We start from the raw sequence: 6,000 nt of genomic DNA, 5'->3' as shown, positions 1-6,000 counted from the left end.
AGCTTACTCATGTCCAAACCCCGTTGGATTCACCAGCTGAGCATGTCCTTACCTGCTTAGCTCTGGGGGTTGATTCAGTGGGTGTTTACAGAAGATGCCAACTCGTTCCTTGCACAAATTGTGGCTGCAAGAGGAAGTAACCTCTTGCCTGTTTGTTAGACCTTCTCTCTTAACTTTCAGGAGGCCCTCGTTCAAATAACTCTATGTGGAGCCTGAGCATGTATTGCCCACGTTATAGGGAAGGGCACCAATGCATAGGTACTCTGACACTCCTCGCTGTTTCTCTTCCATTAAAGCTACCCAGTGGCGTATACCAGTGATTGCACAGTTCAGCAGTAAGCACATTGCTCTGAAAGACCGCGTTTTGCTCTGTCCCTTTGATACGCTGTGCAAAACAAAACACAAAACAGCTTCCCACAGGGAGATCTGACCACAGACCACTGTGGACCTCAGTCCCCTGCTGAGTGAAAGACAGTGGTGGGACTTGAGCAAACATTTCTCTGTGCGTTTTTGCTGACTGTGTGTGGCATAGCCTGTTCTGAAACACTGGCCAGACCACAGCCAACAAGCATGAAATCTGAAGAAGTACCAGCTTGTAAGCACTAAATTTCTTGGTGTGACCAGGATGGGGTCAGACTGTGTACGTTCAATAGCAGAATACAGGTACGTGCAGAGTTAGTTGGCCAGCCGTAAGTGCTAAGAAAAGGGCTGTGGTTTAAGCACCATCCCTAAATGTCTTTGCCTGGGAAGGCGGTGTGGTTAATTAAAAGTTCCTCTCAGGGTTTGTGCAACCCATGCTGGAGGAAAGTGGGGCTTCCTCTCTCTGTGGCTGCTCCACGTAAAACGATAAGAAGCTATTACAAGGCCCAGGTCATGGTGTTATGTCTTAAGATCCTGAGGATCATGGCACTGCAAAATGTCTCCTCAGCTTAGTGTCATCTGCAAATATAATTAATGAAGACCTGACTTCTAATTTTTGATTATTAATGACCCTAATCCCAATCTCTCCGTTTTCCACAAGTTACTGTGTTCCAGCATGGCAAACACCAGGAGCAGAATTGCCTGAAACACTCCTGATTTGGAAAAGAGACTCCAAGGCAGCTGTACTTGTTCGTACACCCAGAACCCTGCTTGGGGGTGGATGCTCTGCTCCTCCTCGTGTTGCTGGGGGTCAGGGATAGACGATTTCTCAGCACTGCGTGGTCCCCCCCTGCCACCCTGGCAGGCAACAGCCCTAAGTGAAAGAGAGGCGTTGGGTTCCTGTCATCCTGCTGGGAAGAGGACAGTCTCTGCCAGGATCACCAGACAGGAAGAGATACGGGGAAGTGACAGGAAGCTGAGGGGTAGTGGGGGCTCAACTTTTTCCCAGCTTCTGTCCTTCCTCTCCAGCAGCAGCACTCCCACACGCGGAGTCAGTCCAGGGTGCGGCCAGAGATGCACAATCCTCTTTCCTTGCTCAAGGGATGTCACAGGAAGGTGAAACCTGATGAGATTAGATGAGGTACCTCATTGCGACTGGCTGGCAGCTCCAAAAGACATCTGATGTAACCAAATCCTTGAAGTTCAGCGTGGGCAACCGCTGTGGGAGATAATAAAGACCTCACAGAGCATGTGCGTCTTCCTCCACATTATCTCTCTCCCTCCTGGCACACGTTGCTGCTTTGGACTGATTTTGCCAGGAATTGCAGTCCTCATTGGCCTTCTCTCTTCCATGTGGCCTCCATATTTACCAAATGCCTCACCAGGGCTGTGGCTTGGGAAACTGAGTTGCTCTACAAGAAACTCCTGAGTGGTCCTTTGCTGAGGACTTGTCTTCCTGGGATGAGATTCTCAGGCGTGCAATAAGGTGCAAAGTCTGAATGTAGCTTTCCTCACCTCTGGGGCAGGCATTAAGCTTCTGTCCCCAGCTTTGTAGTGCCATTCAATTTTTACTCCTCATGTTTGTTAGAAAGCCAAGCAAAATAGAGGACTTTGGGACTGCTTTCAGGGTTAGGTTTGGGGCAAGGTGAGATATTGGGGAAGATATAAAGGCTTCTGCCATAAAATATAATCCGGGCTTTTCAGAAGCATAGGGATGGTTTCATTAGCAGAAAAATCCTCCTTCTTCAAATCAACGTGGATTTTAATGTAGAATCCTTCTTCTTTTGCCTGTTCCATCACCTGACTGCCTTTGAAGTGCAGCCTAGAACAGCCTTGCAAGCCCATCTCCCCCATAAAAATGAGGGGAAGCCTCAACGCTCCCACACCATGCTTGGTGCATGGGGTCAGTGAGCAGGATGGAGGTGAGGCAGCAGCCAGGAACCCTGCAGGGGATGCAGCACGGGGCCGTGGCTGCCCTCCATGATGCCTGACATAGATGTTTGGTGAATCACATCTCTGACACATGGAGGCATGGCAAGGGAGAGACTGCAGCACAGGGCTGGCAGACAAGTGGGAGGCAGAGGTGGCTGCATCCCTTGCCTGCTCCTGAAGCAAACTCTTTCACGGGGTGAGTGCTGCTGCCCAGTGACACAGCCTGTCCTTGTACCTCGATAGCACAGGAGCTCTGGATGACCTGGGGAAAAAAAATGATGCTTGAAAGAGAAATAGGGAATGTTTAGCAGCCGGCAAACTGAGAGGTTTTGCATGTTCCAGAGATTTTCCCATGTATTTTTGAAGCTGAGCATGGAATTAGCCTTGAGTGGTCGAGGTTGCTGCCATGGACAGGAATGGCACTGCCTCAAGACAGCATTGGGATGGGACATGAAAGGATGATGCTTAGTGAGTCTGGGACCTGGAGCTGACAGCCTCCATAGCTGTGTGCAAAGGACCAGACATGCCAGAAACAGAGTCCTAAGGCAGTCCTGCCACCTGGGACCATGGGGAGCTCCCAGAGCAGGGACCGGAGGAGGGGGAAGGTTTCTGTGCTGCAGGAGACTAATTAGGCACCACGGCAAAGCATTTCCATCCACTTAGGAAGCACTGTCCTGACCTTGCTCCTACGCCTACTCCCTCTCTGTCACAGCACTGAAAGAGCCTTGCTCAGCTCTTTTAGAACTGGAAAAGGAGCCCAAGCGCCACCCTTTATGCAAGAGCTGAAAGGTTAATACATGTCACTTGTGTTGGCCTGCACTCTGCAGCAGGCTGAGGAGGAGCCAGCCCTCTTTTTTACAGAGGAAAAAGAAACACAAGCCTGTCCCAGCCTGCCCTCTCAGCCCTCAGAGTTCAACCTCATTTTCACACCACAAGGCTTAGAATAAATATATCCTTCTCTGAGCAGGGCTGTGTCTTCTCGGTGGCAACAAATGAGAAATGCAAGGCAATATAATGCAATATAATGCAGTGCGAGCTGTGCACGTTGCTCTTAGGTGCGGGTTTTGCTGTGGATTGCAGGGATAAGCAAGCATCAAGCTCCTGAAATTAGAAAGGTCAGCCAGGGTGCTTCCTGCTGGAGCTGCACAAACCCTGGTGCTCAGCTCAGAGGGCAGGGAGTTAAAATTAGAAGCGTCTGGAGGGTTACAGAGATTGATCCTTCATCCTGACACAGGGAGGGGGTCTGTGGCTTAGGGGCATGAGAAAAATGGCATCGCCAGCCGTTCTGAATATGTTCTAGGGGGTCATAGGAAATACCATCCCTTCTGTCTCAAATGCAAGGCTTGGGACACCAGGAATGCCTCCCTAAATAGTCCTTCTCTTTCCCAGCCTATAGAGGAGATGTATACACCTCACTGCCAACACCCAAATAATTGAGACTCAAATAAATAGGGAATCACCAGCCTAATGGCTTCACGTGAAGGCTGCACTGTCTGGGCACAGCTCAGAAGACGTCTTGGTGTCTGGCACTTCCCTGGGATATGAAAGACTGAATAATTCACTATTTTGTAGCCCAGAACCTGAGCCCGCTTCCCTGCCAAGAACATCTTGCATTTCCTTCTGATCCTGGGAATATTTGTTCTCCAAAAGTGGGACAGGTCCAGCAGAAGAGACAGAGACAAACCGCAGCTCCAAACATCCTACATTGCAAACCTTGGATCCCATTCACCAGATGTATATCTCCCATGCACTCAAGCCATCTAACTTGGAGGAGGGCACATTGTAGGCTCGAACTGCTCCCAAGGATGGTCATATGCAACACCTACTGCAAAGGTTTAAACCAATGTAGTCCTTATGTCCTAAGCACAACCAGCTCCTCCTGGCTCCAGGAGGACATGCTGATCTGAAGGAGTAATGGGGCCGATAGGCATACCACCAAGGTCTGTCTTGCTGCAGGAAAGTAGTGCTGTACTTTTGGGACAAAGCACTGCAGCTTCTGAATGTCTGATTTCAGGGGCAGATGGGTGCATGGATTTAAGTTTTCGCAACCCATTCCTAACCCTGTGCTAGGAGGTCTACTTATTGCTGCCACTTGCCAAGAAGCCCCCAAGCCCTGTAGTGCAAGTTCTCCCCCTTCTGATTCAAGAAAAGGAGAGGGAGTTTGCAAGGCAGATGCACAGCCAGGTTGGAAAATCTCCCTGCCCTCCAGACCAAAGCCTACTGGAGGAACCTGATGCCCAGAAATCACAACAACCAGCCCCTTCCTGGAAGGCAGCTGGGATTTCAAAGGGCCGAGCTAGATTAGAAAGGACCTAGCAGGAAAGGGGGATTTTTGCTCTCACTTAGCGATAGAAGTGTCTCTTGCACATATCTGCAAAGACCTCACCTTTAGAAAGCAAATTTATTTTATTTCAGTGGCTTGCACTTTCATTTTCCACCATGCTCTTCAATGTCTTTTACTGAATATTTCCTATTAAAAACACACACACACAAGCAAACAAAATCAACATACATCAAGAGGCAATTTGTCTGGCTGGTAAAAATAAATAAATTAATCAATTAAAAAAGCAAAAAGCGAAAGACAAATAGAGATGCACAGCAAAACAAGCCTTACAGCTCTGTGCAGCTGTGCAAGCCTCGCGCTGCCTCCCTGCCCTCCTCCTCCTCCCCGCTGCTGAAAGCCAGCAGCTGTAATCCCCTCCAGGTGGTGACAAGCATTTTCTTTCCAGCCGGTACAAACGTGACAGCTCTGGAGCTGGCTGGCAGCACGTGTTCCCGCTGCTGCGGGAGGTGGAGGGGAGCTGCAAGACCCAACTCGTGGGTGAGTCACGGCAGCCAAGGGGAAATGCAAACTTTGGAAGCAGTGCAAGCACGAGAGATGGAATTGAGAGGGATCCTTTTCAGCTGTGTGCCTTGTTCACAGGCAATCCCGGGACAGACTGGCTCTGGGACTGACATCGAGCTTTCTCCCCAGCCCCTCTGCTTGGGTTTTTTTGGGAGCAGGCTGTGAGAACACACAGCCCTCACTTCTCCAACGACAGCAGGCACACGCATCAGTCGCTGCCCGAACACAGGTGACAATCACAGACATGAGCACGACAGGTTGAGACCTCCAGTGACTTCAGTTTTCATGCTGCAATGATGGCATTTCGGTGTTTTATTTGATTTTTTTTTCTCCCTGCTGGTGCTGGGTGAGACACCCAGGGAAGCCGCTGACTCAACGCGGACAGGGTGTGCTGTTGACTGTGTGCAAGCAGCTTCAAAATGAGCAAAGTCAACTGGCTGGAGGAGAAATCATGGGAAAGGGTTGGCCTCTCACTAACCCATGCTGTTCCAGCTGTGAACGGAAGGGTGATCTTGGAGCCAACAAATGTCTTTAACACTTCCACGGGATGACTGGCTTGAGCTGCTGCCTGGCAGAGCCTGCGAGTCACCACTGCGAGCACTTTAGGATGCTTTGGGGCAGTCATGCTGGGATCAGCTCTTCCCACACTAGACATCTCCATCTGAGCAGCTTGTCTAGTCTCCGCTTGCACTCAGAGAGAGAGAAATAAGCCTGCTGAGAGTGCAATTCATCTCCTCCTAACAGATGTCTGCAGCAGCTGAATTGTGCTCTCCTTTGCCTCTGTCTCCTCGTTGGTTATAACAGGAATCGGGGTGATGGGCTCAGGGGGAGGCATCTTCACTGGAAATGTATGAAGTGACACG

This window comes from Anser brachyrhynchus (genome assembly GCF_964034855.1).
Source record: "Anser brachyrhynchus genome assembly, chromosome: 3".
NCBI lineage: Eukaryota > Metazoa > Chordata > Aves > Anseriformes > Anatidae > Anser > Anser brachyrhynchus.
This window is presented reverse-complemented; position numbering follows the sequence as displayed.